This window comes from Ciconia boyciana, chromosome 1, assembly GCF_034638445.1.
Source record: "Ciconia boyciana chromosome 1, ASM3463844v1, whole genome shotgun sequence".
NCBI lineage: Eukaryota > Metazoa > Chordata > Aves > Ciconiiformes > Ciconiidae > Ciconia > Ciconia boyciana.
The window spans coordinates 82,404,437-82,424,353 of NC_132934.1; the positions used below are offsets into that span (position 1 = coordinate 82,404,437).

General features: G+C 42.4%; 1 long non-coding RNA gene across 2 annotated transcripts; it reads right to left on the bottom strand.

Moving 5' to 3' along the window:
• Positions 1 to 2,959: 2,959 nt before the first annotated feature.
• Positions 2,960 to 11,193, bottom strand: LOC140646451 (uncharacterized). 2 transcript variants are annotated; one of them, XR_012040438.1, is made up of 3 exons: positions 11,092 to 11,193; positions 10,803 to 10,944; positions 2,960 to 3,206 (listed from the first exon to the last, which is right to left on the bottom strand). It is a non-coding gene; the product is annotated as an uncharacterized lncRNA (long non-coding RNA). The 2 variants fall into 2 exon arrangements; XR_012040442.1 differs by lacking the exon at positions 2,960 to 3,206 and adding an exon at positions 9,691 to 9,794.
• Between the last annotated feature and the right edge of the window lie 8,724 nt (positions 11,194 to 19,917).

Sequence of the window (19,917 nt, forward strand, 5' to 3'; positions counted from 1 at the left end):
GATCTTCTCCATTCACTTCATTAGGTTTTTGTCTTCGCCTCAAAATACAGCTTTGCTATAGTTTTCAAGGGACCATAGAGCTGACGAAAGCCTCGGGCCGGTGGTTTCTCTGTAGTCTTTGTAAGTATGAGGAATACTTACATGTACTTACAATACAAGCATGAAGAATTTTCTTCATGCACCCCGCTGTCACCTCAGGCTGGTTTTGCAAGAGTTTTGCAGTGCCGATCTCAGACCTGCCAAGTCTCACAGTTTCTGGTTGAAGATTCACTCAGCTGGCTCCTGTCTCACAGCCCCTCATTGCAGGGCTGACACTTCGCTTAGCATTGCATCGCAACTTCTCTCTGGCTGTAGGACCCTCTTATACCAGATGGAGCCAAGTGGCCTGCCAACCATCCACTCTGGGACCTGGGTTTCCAAATAAGAGGTGATTCATCTACTGAGACTGTGTCCCTCTGACTCTACTGTCCTAGTCTCTTCCAAGGAATCTGCATAGATGAAAACCCCTTCAGTGCAGGATGCCTTTAGCTATGGCAAGAAAAGCCTGCCCTACCCCTCTGTTTCTGTTGTGCTTTCACTTTGCAGGAACCTGGATAGTGTTTAGGTGTTTTGTTAAGCACTGCTCACTGCCAGTGCCTGCTATTGTGAAACCAGGGCTGCACAGAAGAGTGTATGCAAGCTGAAGTAACCTTCCTTAGAAAAAAATGGGGTCCCAAATTATCTTTGGGTTTTTAGGGAAAAGCTGTAACGTGCCTTAGAGCAAGGGTTCCCAAAAGCACTTGGCTCTGGTATCAGAACAGGTAGTTGCTGTCACATACATGCATAAGCAGGAGGAGGCATTTGGCTGCTCACAGAGTAAGAACACGCCACCTCTTTTGGAACCCGAGCCCCAGAACAAATTCATTGCCATATACCACGCACTTACTCCTCTCCTATTAGTGTGGCTCTGGTGTAAGGGTTTTACACAGCAGCCACAGAACAACTGGTGGCATTTTGCAATAGCGTATCTTGGGTGGAAATGTCTTACTAGTCATCTGACTGAAATAAAGCCAGGTGTTAGCTGAGACAAGGTCCTGTGTACGCACTCCTTCGGGTAATCTGGTGAACTTGCTGTCTTCAGATCGCCAGGATCCTGGTTTCAGCCGGTAACTAACTGTCCGAGAGCACACCCAGTGTAGCACCTGTGCGGTGCAGCCTGCTAATTCACTGCCAAAGTTCATCTTAGCATCTGACCACCAGATACAACAGTTGCCTTCGCTTAGGGAAAAGCGCTAACTGTGGTGCTTAGAGGTTATTGCTGAGCTAGCAGCTGTGATGTCATGGCTAAGGGTAGCTACAACACATTTCCTCTTGAAGCCAAAGTGCTAATAAAAGTAAGTGTAGAACTGAAATAAATCTAATTATAGGGTTCAGCCAAGCCTTTTAATAGGGATGTCTACATTCATCAATAAATTCAAGGTAGACCTTTCTGTAGCATGCAGAAAGCAAATTTGTACAAAAATGCCTAAATATATTATGGAAGAAATTTAGTATCCTTTGATAGTCAGCACAAGGTTTGTTATACAGAGAAATGGTGGAAAATGCCTCACTCAGGGGCTGCTGGATTCTAGTTGAACTCACACGGCTATAAGCAACAAGTCGCTTGGCTGTTGCGTGTGAATGTCCCAAGAAGTGGGAGAGATGAGCAGGCCTTGGGCTCATGCTTGTAGCTGAGCCCTTTAAAGAGGAACCAGAAATCCACACATGTAGGTCCATAGTCATTAGGGAGAAGTCCAGTCAAAGAACCTTCCGTCTCATTAAAAACAAAACCCCATGAGTGGCTGTGATCGGCAAGTAATCTGAAGGAAGCAAGTAATACTGTCCTTCAGCAGGAACAGTTCATGCATAGTTAGCAGGATTAGAAAAATAGAGCATAATGAGTTTTTTGTGTCTGGGTGGATAATGAATGCTTTTTTAATGTCTACAGGGCTTTTACAGGTGAAATTTGAGCCAGCAAATTGGCATTATGCCAAACCCAGCTCGGCTCCCCTCTCAAATTGGCTGCAAGGCACAATCATATTCTCTGTTCCTTCTCTCCCCTTTATCTCTTAAAAGGATAATTCCTGAAAATTTACATTAACAGGCAGACTTGGGAAGGGGAGTGGGTAGGCGGCTTGCTTCCTTAGTTTCTGGAAAGTGCTTAACTTGAGGTCTTCTGTCTCCTCTCAGGAGCCGTTTAGACCTCATTTACTTGCACAAAGGGAGGTGGGAAACAAAATATCCTAGTATTCCTTACTCTCTAATCTTTCTAAACAGGCTTAACGCAGAGTATCTCCCTCCCTCCTCAGCCTCTGTTGTGAGAGGCAGAGCTCTATTTTGCGGAGCTCCCCTGACCGGTTTCTGAGCAGATGATACCACAGTCAGAGGCAGAGGTGGAAGCAGTAATGTGGAGAAAGAAGGATATTGCTTTCCAGTTTCACAGTTTACAACCAGTCAGTGACATTGTCGGTGCTCCCTGGTGAGGTCACGCTGTGTAGTTTGGGGCTTTTGTTGGACATGCAGCCCAGGAGCAGTTTCCTCCTGGGATGGGGGCTCAGAAGACGCTGCTGGCACACAGTCTTGGTGGGAGGACTGCAAATCCATGCATGGATGCGTCTTGTAAGCTAGGAAATGTATGGTTTTCAAGGCAGTGCTTCGAGTGCTCCTGGGGACTTGCAAGCCCTTTAAAGGACTGACCTGGCAAGTGTATGTCTGGAGAAGGCACTGCTCTGTTCTTTGTTCCTCTGGTAGGGCATGTGTGGTGGTGTGAAGGAGGTATTTTCTCTTTGCCAATGAGCAGAGAAGCCTCCTAGAAAACCACCCGCTGCCAGTGTTTCACAGTGAATGTTACCCACATTATCCCTGGCACAGAAACATAGCCAGCTTGGAAACGGACATTATGAAAGAAAAATAATGGCTCAGCATTTCAGCTTCAGTGGTACAATGGGTTTATTTTCACCGCGCCATGGAACGAGCAGGAGAGGTAAGGCTGCTGAGCTGTACTTCTGGACCTGATCTAGTATCACAGAAAGGCTTTGTACCATGTGGATGTGCCAGTTGACAGGAGCAGCTTGGCGCCTTCTGCCTTGTGCTGCCTTGCCTGCTGCAGACATCCACATTCACAGTTTTGCTAAGAGTCTCTTCAATACCTCTGCCCTTCCACTGCTTCATCAGACCGGTAGCCTCTCCTGGCATAAGAGGAGATAAGAAAGGGGTGGATTGGTCCAGCTTCTTTCTTTTGTACCAGCAATTCTGACGTTTGGAAGCCTCTGTCCCAATATTCAACCTCAAATAATATTTTATTTTTTTTTTTACCAGAGTGTTTAATCACCTCAAGCTCATGTTTTATGAGATGGATGGGCTCTTTTGTCTTTTTTTTATTCTTGGAACATCACTATAAATGTGACACAGAAGATGGCTGCTTTGAGACTGATTCAATGCCAGGAACATGAGCTGAACTTCCACCTCAGGTCAAAAAGTGAAAGTAACTAGGTTACTTTCTTCTTAGCTCCTAGTAAGTTTGTGTTTGTCAGAGAAATGAAACCAGTTGGTAACCTCTGTGTAGGAAAGCTTCAGGCTTCAAACATCACAAGAAAGCTTCTCATACATTGGCAAAGTTGTGTGTATTTCTGTACACAAACTATCCCAGGACTTTGACTAGCTCTTACTCCATCTGCTAATCCTTCACTTTCCTGTCCTAACTGATAAAAATCAGGCAATCCTCATGCATGTCCAGCTGGGTGGGACACTGCCTTTGTGGTCTGAAAGCCAGTCAGTTTACTGTCCTGATATGGAAGGCGTTTGACATGGATGAAAACTCTGTTTCTGAACCATGTGTCTGGTTGAGGAAGAAGAAATAATTTTTGAGCCAGATCCCCCAGACAACCTGAAGAGCAGCTCAGCAGTCATTACCTTCTGAACCGTGTCATAAGGAATTTTTATTTAACCTCATTTGGTTTTGACCTCTGTGTCTCCCTACTTGCATCATATGTTTTGGGGTTTTCTTTTATTCCCAGAGTAACCAAGAGCTATAGAGTAAATAAAGGAGCCAGCAAAACAGACAAACATAAGTATCTGCTAACCTATTGACTCACCATTTCCTGAAATCAATAGGGAGTTTAGAAACCAGAGATGGAAAAGCCCTATTAAGTAATCCTATCTATCCCACTGCCAAAGCAGGTTCAAGTATGGGACATCATTAGCAAAGCTACTTTTCAGTTTCCAGTTCGGTCTTTTAAGTGAGTCAATTGTGTCTACATCAGATAGATAGTGCTAGAGGAGAACAGTCTAATGATCTAAAAGCTAAGGCATTTGTTTGGTTCTTCAGAGCCTTGTTTACTAAGTTCAGCTGATGAGATGGCTGTGGATGATTAGCACTGCCCTTGTAAATAGGTGTTGCCCTAAACAGTGATAGTTATTAGTTGTGAGTTTTACAGATAACTGGCTGAGTATGAAAGGTAAAACCACTAACAAAAAACCAAGACAATGAAGTCAGAAAAGGCTTGAGAGGAGACGTGAATAAGCCACAAACAGAACTTGATGACTGAGCAGGGCGAAATATGATGCTGTGAGGATTTGTTTATTTCACACCAGTTAGCCTTTGGGTTAAACGAGCCAGCAATTGCATTCATAGAAGCTTCACAGCAAGGAAGATTGCACTAGGAAAACAATTCTGGCTCCAAGGTCTAGGGGTGTTCAGCTCAGTAGCTTTGTCCACATTGTTCTCATTGGTTTTGTTCCATTCCTGATGTTTGCCAACAGGATCCATGTTTTTCTATTTGACATCATTTTATTTCACATGAATTTAGAGCTGTTGAAAGGTGCTGGCTTTTTTGTCTTAGATGCTGGCTTCTCTTTATACCTATGAGCTAGGCAGCAGCTCAGCAAGCTTCCCCCGTCTGTCCTGCCAGGACGTCCTAGTCCGGAGAACAGAACTCATTGCCCATCTCATTCATCCTCAAGCCGCTAAGTCAAAGAGATCATTTCACAGATCCTTAGATTTTAAGGCCCTAGAATGATCATTCTGAACATTTATTCTTGTCACCTGCAATGTAGTATGTGAAATTATAAATGGGATATGACAAGTAACAACTTCCACACAGGTAGGCAGGCAGGATTTTTCTACCCCTTTCTCCACTCTCCATCCCAGGCAGCAACAACAACAATTATAATATAGTGTAGTAGTGTAATATAAACACTACTGAGAAACTTAATATAAATGTCATTGGTCATTAAAGTAGATCACCACCAACTGTAGCTGAGCTTCATTTTATTGGTGATAATAAGGCCATCATCAGGTACACCAGTGATGGAGACCTGACCAGGTTTTAATTTACATAATATCTCCAGGAAGAGGAAAGCCTGTTAGGCTGACGGCTTAGTCCAATGGCAAACATAGAGAGAATGCCAGAAAAGCCTGTGCAAGGGCTGGTGCTTTCGCAGTTCAGGGGCCTCTCAGGGACATGTGTTTCCTCTGTGTTGGCACTTCAGAGGAGGATGGATAGTCCCTGAAGGAAACCTTGAAGGGTTACCTGATTCCACCAGATCATAAGGTTAAACGAATGAGAAATGGGTACTCTTTGAAAGTCAGAGATCACTCATAAAAAGAATGTCATAAGCCTACTTAGGCCTTCTAAGCATCCATGGGACAGAATGTAGAAAGCTCTGGGTGGCCTCTTAGGCTCACACATGGAAGGCGATTGACATAAAAAGGTCCTTCGGCAAAAAATAAAATCTTTACACCAGAAGGGTTGCTGTATAGTTAGTTGCTTACCTGCTGATGTAAAGGTGCTTGAAAAGCACATTTGTGAAACTGCCATGTTTCTTTCAAGACCTGTGTCATTTGCCATTTTAGCATTTCTTACCAGCTATACATCAGTATAACTCTCCTGACTTCAACAAAAAAATATCCCAAAACTTTTCAATGCAAAGATTAGAGCAGCCTGTCAGGAGTAGGCCTAGTTCTGATGGACATCCAGATTAGGCTGTAGCCCTCTCTGAAATGAAGAAAAGTGGTCTTGGTTTAAGGGGCAAGGGAAAAAACAGAACAATATGATTGACTCTGTAATTCACAAAGACTTGTTTTCTTGTTTATGCCAAGCAAAAATTATATCACCTACATTATTCCTTTGCCATCCATCTCAGTTTTCGTCTCACCCCCAGCCACATACTACTTAAATTCTTCCTCTTCCTAATTCTCCTATTTAGTTTTGTCTTCTAGCTGGAAATAGTTGCCTCCTGAAAATACAGCTTTGCTTAAAATATATATGCACTTAAATGCGCAAACCACTTACATGTACAAATGTGCTATGAATCCAAATATATTGTATTCACTAACTATCGTCATAACAGAGGAATAAGAAGGTATCTTGGAGGTAACTGGCTGTCATGCACAATGTCCAATTTTGCACTGAAGTGAGAAGCTATTGTCACTTATTTGCTTCTGAGCCTGATCCTGGGGAACAAACACTGAATGGCATAGGCTTTTGTGTGATATACTGCACACTTTAATGATAGCAAATTGCGGAGAATGTCACATACCCAATATAATCAGGTATATTAAGCCCTGATAAAGGATTTCCTAGGGAGCAAAGCATCTCCAGGGTAGAATTACAGTCTGATACGCTGCTGAGTGGATTTTATTATTAAGAATACATGGTAAATTATAGGCCCCATATGCTCCTGATTTCACTGATTTTAAAAATAGAAAGTGAAAGCTCCCAGCTGGGGGCACAGCTGCTGCTAAACGCTAGTAGAAATCATAGCCAGGAGTGTCAGTTGTAAATGCAGCAGCCTGCAACTGAAGCGGTGGGAGAGTTTTGTTTCTCCTTAGTCTGCAGCTGGATCTTGGCGGGGGGAAGCCTTCCCCAGTGCCTGAAGGGTCAACTGCCTCTTCTCTGAGGCAAACACAGACATGTTTAGCTGTAAGATTCTCAAATATTGACAGTGCTTAGCCAACACCATACTTCCAGGAACCTGTTGTTATTGTCACCATCTTCTCTTAAAATCATTCAAGTCTGAGCACTTAAAAAATGCATCCATACGAACTGTCAGGATGGAGCTGTGCTACAGGCCTTGTGACACCAGGTGCTGGGGAAGAGGAAGGCCAGCTATTGAGGCCGGCTGTTGAGGGCAAATCTCATGACCTACAGAAAGTGATGGGAAGAATGGAAGTGAAGAAAGGAATGGAAATGAGTCACCACAGGAAGCATTGTACCAAGTGGCTGTGTTGTGTCTTTTGCGAAGCACCAACATCTCCCCCAAGTAATGTTGTGATGCCTTCTAGATGGAAGGTTCTGTGGGAAGGAGGCTATCGTATGTGGGCTATCGGGAGGGACAGCTGCAGAGATCAAGTGTCTCCTCTTCCAGCAGAGAATAGCTTGCATTGAGTCACCGTTGCCAATGTGACAGCAGAAAAACCTATCCTGTGCTTGTTTGTTCTTTATTTGCATTGTTTAAAATGCACCTACTTGTAAAGTCTTATAAATATCAGATTCAGCTTCTTTCCAATCTTCTGTTCAAAGTGGAAGGCTTTTGTTTAAATGCACTTTAAAATGCAAATGTAAACAGCCCTTTTGCCTCTTCCCTTTTAAAAGAGAGAAAGAACGAAACTGTGAAAAGTGGTTTTAGCTTGTTGGTGAGGCTCTGTGCAGGGTCTGTGTAATGAGAGACTCCAAGGAGAACAGTTTCTACACAGCTGCTGCCTCTTGATCTTTAATGTCTGCAGTGCTCCTGACTTGTACAGCAGGGAAAATAAGTAATGCTATCTTGTTTAATCATGCTGTCTCCTACCTTGCTTAGCATTTAGTAACTGGACTGGACCACCTAACTTGAAGACCTGCTTTAAAGGCAACTCTTTGATGGCAGAAAGCCTCGGTTGGGGAATTTTTGAGACAAGAGCACCCTCTAATGGAAACGAGAAGGAAAGAGCAACCACACGCAGCTACAGTAGCAACATACATTTTCTCTTCTCTGAGTATTTATGCCAACCTTTATGCAAGAATCAGTTCCTCTCCTATTGTCAAAGGAATGGTTAGATATTCTGCCCTTTTTAATGTAAAACGAAGAGGAATTTTTTTCACTGCAAATCAAAGCTTACAAAAAATAACCACAGTCTACTCAGAATCCAAAAACACTTCACCAACCTGAAAGGCTAAATAGCACCTTGGCATCTTCTGGTCCCAGCTGTAAGCTAGCACAGGAGCTCTGGCCGCTGAGGAGGCCAGAGCCCACCTTTAGGTTGCTTCTGTTTAGGTTAGCTATTTTTCCTGCTGCAAACTGCATCAGCAGCAAATTGGCTTCTCCTGAGCTGCTGCTGGTGCTCTAAGGGAGCAATAATTAGCACACAGCATGGGTGGACACAGTAATTCCTACTCTGTGGGCACTATTTCTTGCACAACTAGTCTAAAGAGTTCTTTCATACGAACCAGCGTAGGTGCTCAGTGTGAGCTGCAATCGAATTGCTAAGGCTATGTTAGCATGCCCTGTCTTACGTATCAACAGAAGTGTTTCACAGGTGGTGAAAAGCAAAACAGAAAGGCTAGGTCACACAACTAGGAGGTCTACCAGTGATTTTGTTGCCTGCCCTTACAAGCTAGATGCCTCCTGATTCTCATACAGGAAATGAATGATGGTGTCCCTGCAGAGAAATAAATTCCACGAGTGTTTATGAAGTTTCTTGCCTTGGACTTGCTCTTTCTCACCCTGTGTGCCATCGTGTGGTTACAGGGGGGCTAAGAAGTGTGAGAAATGAGTTTGTCACCGGGCCCTGATTTGTGTGTTCTTATAGTATCAGAGGACTTTTGAAGGGTGCCACTGCGTATGCTTGCCATTTCATCATCACCCAATTTCATTTTGCCCTGAGCGCCCACAGACCTATGTGATACAAAGGATGTGCAAGCCCTACAAAGCCACATCAAACAGAAGAGGTGTGCTATGTCCAGGCATGCCGGCTGCACCTACTGAATGAAACATGCTCAAGCATTTCCTGAGAAAGTCTGGTGAGTCAAATCAGGCCAGTAGCATATCCCAGCTGTGTGCATCTTCTGTTTTTCTTGTGTTACTGGTCAATAAAATAACTAACTCTGATTGCCTCAGCTTCAAAAATTGCATGTGTAAGTCAATGCTATGTCTGTATCATAGCATCCACATGGAAGCTGACGTAGTATTGTAGTTAAGGCTGCAAAACAGTTTTTGCTCCAAGTTCAGTGTTTTCCCTTGCTCCTGAGTTTCTGAAAGGTTCTACTTTCTAGGCTGAAATTTTCCATCACTGAACTCAGCCAATGGCTTCTGGAGAAAGTCTGAGGAAAATCCATTTGACCATTCTGTGAAAGTGGAAAACAAAACAAAACTTCTCTGGAAAATTATTTAGAAATATATTCACTTGCACATCCAGTGAGGAAAACAGGAGCAGAAAACACAGCTGTGCTTCAATTAGGAAGCTGATTAGAATTTTTTAAGGACATGATTCCCTGTTCACTCGTACTAGATTTACCCTGATATATCTTCTCCTGATTTCACTCTTTGCTTGTACTGATTTAGGTGACAATGAAGTTAGATACTGTTTTACCATGGCATCAGAGTTATCTTTTGGCATGTGCTGTGAATGTGAATGTGTTGTTACTTAGAAGAACATGAGTATCATCACTGCTTAAGCAACACATACAGTCCCTACCCTTTGGCCTGTGCCATGAGGCATAGGAGCTGCCCCGCTTCATGACATCACAGATCTGCTGAACAAACTGTCCTGTTGCAAGTGTCATTCAAAACCTGGAAATCTAGAGAAGATGCGAGAAAAAAAAATTAATTCCTCTTGGGTGAACTATATCTAATGCAGAGCTCTCACACATGATTATGATAAAGTAAATATTATTTGGTATGTAATCCCTGTGTTGACTTTTTGTGCACATGCTTATGTTATCGCCAGGTAATGAGGGACGCAAGAGGCAAATAGATGTTCCTATAGAATAATACTATTTTGTTCACATTTCTACAAAATCTCAATAACAGGCATACACGTCCCCATCTTTTTTTTGTATCTGACTCTGAGCAAAAATTTAATATTCAGATGACCCTAAACATAAGGGATGAATTTCCCACACTTTTGTTTTGGTCATGGTGCCTCTCAAGTTACCCACAAAATAAGGCCGGCGAGTGGCCGTGGTGTTGTCATTTGCTGTGGTGGATGCTGTGGATCAGGTCTCCAGTGAAACTTGACAGGGTAATGCTGATGAATTGCATCAGCTGGAAGTCTGGCTTGCTGGTGTATTTGGGAACTGTGGTGACGGAGGTGACTAATGTGTTGCAGTGTTTCTCAAGCTTTGAGGCTGAACATCCTGAGGAAACTCTGATCTCAGAGCAAACCTGAAGGAAGTGCCTTGTGTATGTTGTGGGAGAGGAAGGCTAGGAGGATGGATGAGAAGGAAAGGATTTTTAGGGGATTTCTAATGCTCAAGACTTGGCAAAACCAGATCTTGGGACAAGCTCACATTAATAAACAGACCTTGTTTTGCTGAGTCTAGAGAAAAACTGACTTAGTGAGAAAGAAATGAAAAAGCTCTTGTGTTAGAAGTTTTAAGATGTGCTAGAAGTTTTTATAAAGAAAAAAAAAAACCAAAAACAAAAACAAAACAAACGGGCAAAAGTTCACATTTCCACATCTCTTTTTTCTGCTTTTTGTCTTCTAGTCTTTAAACAAATGGGTCTTTCTTTTCCAAAGAAGGTAGTTAGTGTTTACATCTTTGGACAAGAAACTGTTTCATGAAATCACTCTACGAATCACTTACCGTGGGGATCCTGGACCAGAGCCTTCGACATGGCTGAGCTCTCTTATCCTATGGACAAACCGAACAGACGAGTAGGCTGTGGCATTTCTGGAATTCCTTCCTGCTTCATTCGGCTGCTTCAAAGTGAGCAGCATGGTTAGTCCTATGTGATGGGGACACCAGGGGGATAAAGAAATGGCATTTGATTTTCCTGGGGCAGAGAAATTGCTTGGGCCAGTGAAAGTGAATTTGGCAAACTCATTTTACAGGCCTCCATCATACACTGCTTTAAGAACATCATTCAACTTACCTCCCAAGGAGTTCAACTCTGGAAATGTCGGGAAATGCTGTAGGTCAGGAGAATGATGATATGATGGGAAAGACATGGAGGGTAAGCTTCAGTGTGACCTAGTACATTAACTGCTCATAGAAGCCACTATGAGTGACTCAAAGTACAACTGTTTGTCCCCTGACTTGCGTGAGCTAGACGTCACTAATGCTAAAGGGAAGAGTGGGGGAAATAAAGCCCCTTGCACGTATTGCCAATGCGCAGGCGTTTGTATCTGAAAAGCTTAAACGTGGGAGCCCTCCTGTGGTAGTTCTTCAGAAGTATGTTTTTCACCAGGATAGAACAGTCACCAGAAATGTGTTGAAGTCCAAGTAGAGAGCAACTTAGTAATAAAAGAAACCTGTATCTGTGCGTGGTGGGTATGAGTGTGCATGTATACACAGCTACTAAATGTTAGCGGGAAAGCCAGCACACATTGCTTGTGTTGGGCAGATCAAAAAATTTAAGCTGACCAACCCCATGATAACTCAGCAAATTAAGCTTAACCTTGAACATTGAAGCCATTTGCACCTGCGTGAGTCTGACATGCTGACTGCAAGCACAGAGCCACTGTTTATTTGAAAGGTTTGAGGGCAAGGCATATTCTCTGGGCGCCCAGTGACAAGGTGAACCAGCCAGCAGAGGAAGGCTGAATGCTATACGTGAAGTTACCCCCACACAGATGTCTGGCCCGAAGCTGATGAGTGACTTACAGGACTTATTTGAAGCCTCTAAGAGAGCCAGATGGCCTGACTGGGCCTGAAGCCATCCCACACTGCTGGTGGTGAATTTGCAGATCAGGCTGAGAAGTTACAAGAGAGCACACGGGACAAGTGCCACCAGCAGTGGTCATGCTGTCTGGCAGCTCCCTCCCATCGGGTGTCGATGCAGGTATTGCCAATGGGGACTCATATGGCCACACATGGCAAAGGACTGCAGATACAGCCAAAGCAAAACTCTCTTTGGGGTTCAGGGATTGCCACCCACACAGTTCACTCAGCGCTCACCGGATTTACAGCTGGGATAATTACCTGTCAAACTATGCAGAGTGATTGGACAGGGTGCTCTTGGGTGTTTTATTCTCTGCTGAATTCATAGTGGCTATTTTTGTCACAGCTCCTGGTGTTATGGTCTGTCTCTGGGGTTTGCAGTGGATACTTACAGCTCTGGCCACCCCTGGTGGATCATATTTGTCAGCTGAGGGTGCAGAAAAATAAGCCCACAAAAATACTGTTTTCTCAGTATTTGTGAGTGGAGGGAGGGCAGGACTGACCTCTGAGGGATGGAGCACCTCTCCTATGAAGACGGGCTGAGAGAGTTGGTGTTATTCAGCCTGGAGAAGGGAAGGCTCCAGGGAGACCTTATTGCAGCCTTTCAATACTTAAAGGACCCTTATAAGAAAGGTGGGGACAAACTTTTTAGCAGGGCCTGTTGCAATAGGACAAGGGTAATGGTTTAAACTAAAAGAGAGTAGATTCAGACTAGATATAAGGAAGAAATTTTTTACAATGAGGGTGGTGAGGCACTGGAACAGGTTGCCCAGAGAGGTGATAGATGCCCCATCCCTGGAAACATTCAAGGTCAGGTTGGACAGGGCTCTGAGCAACCTGGTCTAGTTGAAGATGTCCCTGCTCATTGCAGGGCCCCACTCATTGGACTAGATGACCTTTAAAGGTCCCTTCCAACCCAAACTATTCTGTGATTCTATGATTCTATGATTCTATGATTCTATGGATTCTATGATTCTATGATTCTATGGATTCTATGATTCTATGATTCTATGATTTTGGGAGTATCATACATTTAAAACCACATAAGCTGGTCATGAATCCCCTCTCTAAGGTTGGTGGCTCCATGCCTGCACTGGTATGCACAAACTACTGTAATGGCTGTATCCTATTAACAATGATATGTTTTAACTGAAACAGACATTTATTAGTTATTGATATTTCACTAAGAGGAAGACTTCAAAAGCATCTCTCTAAAGTCAGAAAAGACAGGAATTTTTGAATACTTATGTCCAAAGTTACAAAACTGTTAAATTCTAATGAACAAACAAAAAACCCTGTGAACAGAAGTAACACACATTGCCACATACTGCAAATGTAAGCACTGGTTAACCAGCACCCACTTTTATGCAGGTTCCAGACCATGTTCTGAAACTCACTTGGTTAAGCTAGAGCTTAAACAAACTTGAGTTTGCTTATTCAAGGTAGCAGCATCCAAAGGACTGACCCTCAGTGTAATTATTGCGTAAGAGGCTGTGTCCAGGAATTTTAATGTGAAGGACCTGCTTTTACCTTAGATGCTGAAATAAGAACAGGGATGATGATGCTCTAAGTGACCAATGATCTTTATGGAAAAAAGCCGTATAATAGCATAAGTGGGATCAAAAGCATTGATCACTCATTTTTGTTAGCAAATAAATGTCCTTTTTATTGTCTATTGTAGCTTTTTTCAATGCACTCATTTTACAGCAGAGGCTGGCACCCTCCAGTTTCTCATGTGTCTTCTTGGTAGTGAGGTTTGATATGACATATTTACATCTGGTTGGTTTTTTTTTAACAGAAGTTGCTATGTGCTAGCATTTGCTACATTTGTTAAGAGAAATATTTTTACGGATAAGACAGTATTTTATGTGCACTTATGAAGACCAAGAAGAAAGCCTGTGGACACTTGCTAAAGTGCTTTCTAAGGCCAAGAAAAGAACCTGTAGAAAACTAGCTATGTCTAAAATGCTAAAACAATGGGAATTCATACTGTTTCACTTCCTTAAATCGATGCCATCTCTGAAATACAGATATATAGAAGTTTCCAGATCATACAAAACATCAGGTTTTCAAATATTTTGCATGCTAGGATAAAAAAGTTAAAATCCTAATTCTTTTCAAAATAATTAAAATTCTTGAATATTTTGTTTGGGATACCCAAGCATTCCTGCTAGGGCTAACAGACTTTCTGACTGCTTGACTCACTCAGGCCAGTCAGATGGCTAGCAAGGCTGGGTGCCTGAAGAAAGTGAGCAGATCAGGTGATTTGAATAAATCAGTATATTCCCCATCAAGTCCCTATTATCCAGTGTTATGCTAGAATCTGGTAATCAGATCCATAAGTGGACTAACGAATTATCTAAGGAGGCCATGGCAAACCATTTAAATGTCTTTCTAACTCTAGCCATGTGCAAAGTGTGTTGTCTGATGGGAACGTGTAGGTTTAAATGTTCTGACTGACTGAGGGTCAAATGATCCCAAATTTTAGTCTTCTGTTTAATATGATAACGTAAGGCCTTCTTACATTGCAGAACAATAGCCTCTTACTCCAAGGTTTTGTCCGTATTCTTTGTAGTGTCATTAGCCACCATGATCTTCCGTGAGTTGCAGCTGCAGAAGCTTGAGGCGTCTTGCATGGCTAGGCACTGCCATGTTCCCCTACTCATGCCCTGGACACCTGACCCCATCAAAGAAACGGATAGAAACCATAATTTCGGTGTGCAGCACTAAATGATGACAATTAAGTAGAACCGTTTCTCTAATCTTAGGTGCTATATTAAAGGATATAAAATTTAATTCAGCCATAAAGAAATGTTTTGGGAGATATTTTAATCTCTCTGGGTTAATGAATTTGCATCTTTGGTAAAGTGATTGTGAAAATCAGTGAAGGTAAGATTTTGCCTGTGGTGGATAAACACATGCACAGATATATATATATGTACAGATACATAAATAAAAATATCTGCAATGCTGTTTTCTTTTAATTATATTTTTTATTATATTTATATAGATTTATATATCTTTTAATTATATTTTAATTGTTCTTCCTTTATGTCTTCCTTTGCTTTTACGCATACCTATCTGGAAGAGAAGTTCATGCATGAGGAGATCACATGGAAAAGGCCTAGGGATCACTGATGTTTCACTGTCAGAGACTTCAGTGAAACTTAACTAACGCTTAGGTGTCCACTGCTGAGGAATGAATCTGACCCATAGTGAACTAATATGGTAAGTCTTGGTATTTTGAGACTGGCAACAGCTGGCAAGTTAACAGTCACCTACTGTGCAAGCCCAGGACATTTTTTTCCCAAGCAAAGTTTCACAGGGCTTCCTATTCTGAAATCACACATGCTAATAACGCAATTACACATCTTGTTTGTTGCCACTGCCTAATTATAAAATATAATTTTCCTCTCCTAACAGAGACGAGGAAGTATAAATATTTTTATAAACATAAATCTTGATTATGCAGATCGATATTTACAAAATTAGGGCTGATGATGCTGCTGCGTAAGGACAATTTCCCATCACAAAAAAAGCAGTAAACTAAAGTGGAAGATTGGGCTGTGCTGTAACATTAAGAAAATAAAGGAAATCCTTTGAGGAGACTAATGATTCTGAAGGGGTTTGGCAAAAGTCCGACCAGGACTGGTCCTGATTCCCTTGTCCAGGCAAAATTCTTTCTGGAAAGGATTTTTGCCTCATATGCTGCTTTAAAAAGTCTCCTAAACCAGTATTTTTTGGTGCCAAATTTTTATTATTTCAAAATGAAAATGAAATTAAAATGAAAAATGAAAATGCCAAGGCCAAGTCTTAAAAAAAGTGTAAGTCAGTCAGTTTTCCCTTCCGTGAAATATGTTCTAGTGACTGACATTTGACAAACGATTTGTACAATGTCACCTCCTTCCCACCTTTCATGGATAATTTTAAAATGAAGCCTTGCCTTAGAATTTTATCAGGGAATAATTACTCTGTTGGTATAACTGTGATCAGACATGACCTTGTTAACTGCAGAATAAAAACAGAAAAAGTCATTTGGCTTGCAAGAGAAGAATCTCTGTTGCTCATGCAAGTATCTTTAATAATATTTACTCAGAAATGTACGTACTGGCAAAGAAAAATGTAAAATGTTTTCGTTTCTGCATGTTTGTCCCAGCATGAAAGTCCCTCTTTAATTACTTGCTACAGCTAGCTCCCTGCCAAAAATGGGGAGGAGGGCGGGGAAGGGGGAACATGGGGGCTATTTTAAGAAATAAGAAAAAGTTTTCAAGGCTCTTTTCCTATTGTTGTTTGGCCATGATTTTGCTCCTTGAGAGATTCCAAGGTAGGAACGGCTCTTTGCCATTCTTCACGAGTTGGGTATCAAGTGTGTATGTACAGCAAGCACTGCTGCTGCAACAAGGAGGTGTCTTGCCCCGGCTGTAGCCTTGTCCTTCCTTCTTTCTCTTTGCTGTTGCATGCTCCTGGAGACTTCAGAAAGCTGAATGGTCTTTCTCCGACAGTCTGTGCTAAATTACCAAGGCTGAGCAGATCCTGCAAAGCCCCTCGGTACCGCCAAAATTGCAAGATCAGGGAGCTCCTTGGATCTTTTTGAGTTTCAGTAACGGCCTGTTCCCTTTAACGTGGTTTTGACAGGCTGCATATTGCTTCTCTTTGTACAACCTGTACTTTTAGAAGTAGAAAGGTATTTGTGGGTGTCTGGCGAAGGGATCTCAAAATCCCAGCCAGACTGTAAACAAAATACAGTTCTTCAATAAAATTCAATAAATATTGGCCAATATAAACCTGCAAAAATCAGACTGTGCCATGCAACATTAAACCTTGTGAACTGCTGAAATCCCTCACCTCGAGTCCTTTTCAAAAGCACCAGAAAAAGTACGGTCTAATGTACACAAATACACAGAGACTGTGTTAGGATGGTATGTAGAGGCCAATTAGTGTACTTGCTCCATATTTTAGGGAGCAACTTTTGAATCTGCCTGTGCATTTAGAAGATGAGGTCTCTAAACCCCAATTCTATTGTCAACAATGTTTTCTTTGGAAAATAAACTGCCTTGGCTGAATTTGGAACTGCTCCCAAATTCAGCTTAGTGCTCACTTCCTGATAGATGGTAGTAGAAAATTTAGACCAGCTAACATAAACATTAGCATCTGTGTCCATAGAGAGAAGGTACATATAATAATACTGGGTGGACATCACTCGAAGAATTGTGTAGGCCACTTAAATACTAGAATCCACTGTCCTTTATTTATACAGCACTGACAGATGGCTCGTCTGAAAAATCCAGCTAGGCTGTAGGGCAGCGCTGCTCCAATGGCCCTTGTCTAGGTCCAGACCAAAAGTATATTTTGCCCACACCCCATGGAGGCCTTATAAATGTGATATAGCCAAAATTCCTGTGGGAAAGCTTGCACTTCTGATGATATTCTTATTTTTTTAAGGAGCAGCTTGCGGTGCACAAGTAGGGTCCCCAGTTGGTGGGGGAGGTACGCAGAGCCAGGCAGAGCAGGGGATGACAGTGTCTTTCCTTCTGAGAAAACGTTAACAGCAACTACTGAATACTGATAGGATTACCCATCACATAGTGCTAAGATCTCACTGAGTATCTTTGACTCCCAAACAGAAATGTGAGTGGACCAGTGCTCCCAAGTCACTGCTGAAAAAGCTATGAGGGAGCAATTTCTGTACACAGGGAAGTGCTAAGTTAGAGAGACTGGGGGGAAAAAAAGGAATAAAATATATGGGCATCAGCTGTCAGAGAACAAAAAGAAGTTCTTCCTTCAAGTAGCATTTAGATGCCCTTGACAGCAGCATCCTCACAATATGCACAACTTGTATCACTACTGTCTCGCAGTAGTGCTTGCACTTCTGTCCACATCTCTCCCTCCATGCTCATGATATCACCATGTGGAAGATGCAGGATGTGGGGGCTGCAGCAGAGGAGGGGAATGTGGGCATAAGTTCCTGGCTGCACGGAGGGAGGACAGAGCAAGCTGCTTGGAGGGTTTGGCCTGTGGCAGGAAGGATGGCCCAAGACCTGGATCTGACCTCCATGGCCACTGGGCCCATTTGGACTATTGTGTATCTTTTCTCCTTTAGTTATTCTGTACACCTTCCTATGGATGCTCTCTGTGGTTGAGTTTTACAGGAAAAGCTGCACTTCTACCATGAGAAGGAATTCCTGTGATGTCTGGCCATCACATGATGGCCTTCCAGGTTTTATGACAGGAAGTCCTAAAACACAGGACGTATGCATAGAAACTATATGGAATAGGTTTTTTCAGCCTGGAAAAGAGATAATGGGAAAGGAGGTGGAGGTGCTACAGGACAAATATCTGTCTAATGGTGGCAGAAAAGGAGGTAGTTCAGAAATTATTATTTGCTATTTCTCATCGAACAAGAAATAGGGAAGACTCAAGGAAATTAGCAGGCCTAAGGGCCAAAGCAAACAGAAGAAAATGCTCCTTTACAAAGAGCATAAATTGTGGAACGCATTGACACAGGACATTGTGAAGGCCAAAAATATAGTTTGGTTAAAAAGGAAACTTGGTAAGTTCATGGAGAACAGACCCCTAAAGAGTAATTTAATTGGCATGCTCCAGCTTTAACCTTCTACTGAGGAAGCCCTTAAAATACCTCCTGCTCTAGGCTGCAAAAGTTTGGTAGGGTAAGGGTTATCTCCATCTTTGTTCTGCTCTAAGACTTTTTTCCAAAGCATTTACTGTGAGACACTGTCAGAAACAGAACAGTGGACTAGCTGGACCTTTGCTTTCAGTGTCACAGTTCAGTTTCAAGGCACAGTAGGTTGTGGCTGGAGAGTGGGGCTAGAGGTATTTGTGCAGGAGAGGCCATATAGTGACTAACTAGAGAGAACCCAAGGTCTGCACTTTCAGGTCAGGACACCATCTGTGAAGCATTTCCAGCCTCACCACTGGTCTGGTGCTGAGTAGTCTGCTAGAGTGAAGGGTAGGCAGTGGCATGGCAGAAAAACTAGAGCTGGAGTTCACATCCCCAAACATAAAATAGACAGCTAATTCACATTGACTTCAAAATGAAATAATTAAGTGACTAAGTACTATAGACCCATATCTGGGCTCTAATGTTTATTATTTGCATTTCCTTAACCATCCTTAACTTTTTGATACAATTGTATAGTAAGGGAAAGAAAAATAAAAGTAATTTATTCTCTCCTTTTTTTTTTATTTTCCATTTATAACCAAGCAGATGTTTTCTCTATTTTTTTAAGGAAGGATCCACACATAAAAATAACTTGGGCAGATGTTCTTCTATACTCCTCTGTAGCCAGATTTTTTTTCCATTACCCACAACTTTCTAATTCATTTAATGCAGCAGGGATGATACAATGGAGGACACTGGTAAGCAAAGGTGAAAATAGGCTATAGTGGTGTCTCTGCTCGCTATCTTCACTCAACTATTTGTGTTTTGATATGCAAATCAGATCAAATCAAAGATGGGGACAAGCAAGTCAATGTTTTAGTTCCCTTGAAATTTTATCATGTCTGACAGGAATTTGAGAAGTTGTGGCATTTATCCAGTATTTCCAGACACCCTGGAGGCTGGTCAGAATTATTTTAGGTAAATTAATGGACACCTGGCATACTCCTTCCATCAGGCACACCATACACACATGGAGTAGGGACCACCCTCACCAAAACCTGCTGTGATGCACCTCATAATTTTCAAGGCAGAAATACCTTGAATGCCTTTCAATGCCTTCAGAATGGAATAAAGGGGAAGGGACCAGAAGAATGAGTGGTCCTGTGGGGACTCTCAAGAGGGACTAGTGGAATGACTGTTGGCTCCAGTCTGAGGTGGTAAATGAAGCAGCAGGAGTCATCCACACATTGTCCTCAATCAGCTGAAATTCTCCACATTGCACACTCCGTTGTGACTCCCTGAGTCTGGTAGCTATTGCTGCTAGTGTTTCAGTTTCTGTGGGAGAGAGCACTCTATTCATACTCTGTTGTATGTCCTTCTTTAGGTTTAACATGTTCCCAACTGATCTTCCATCCAGTG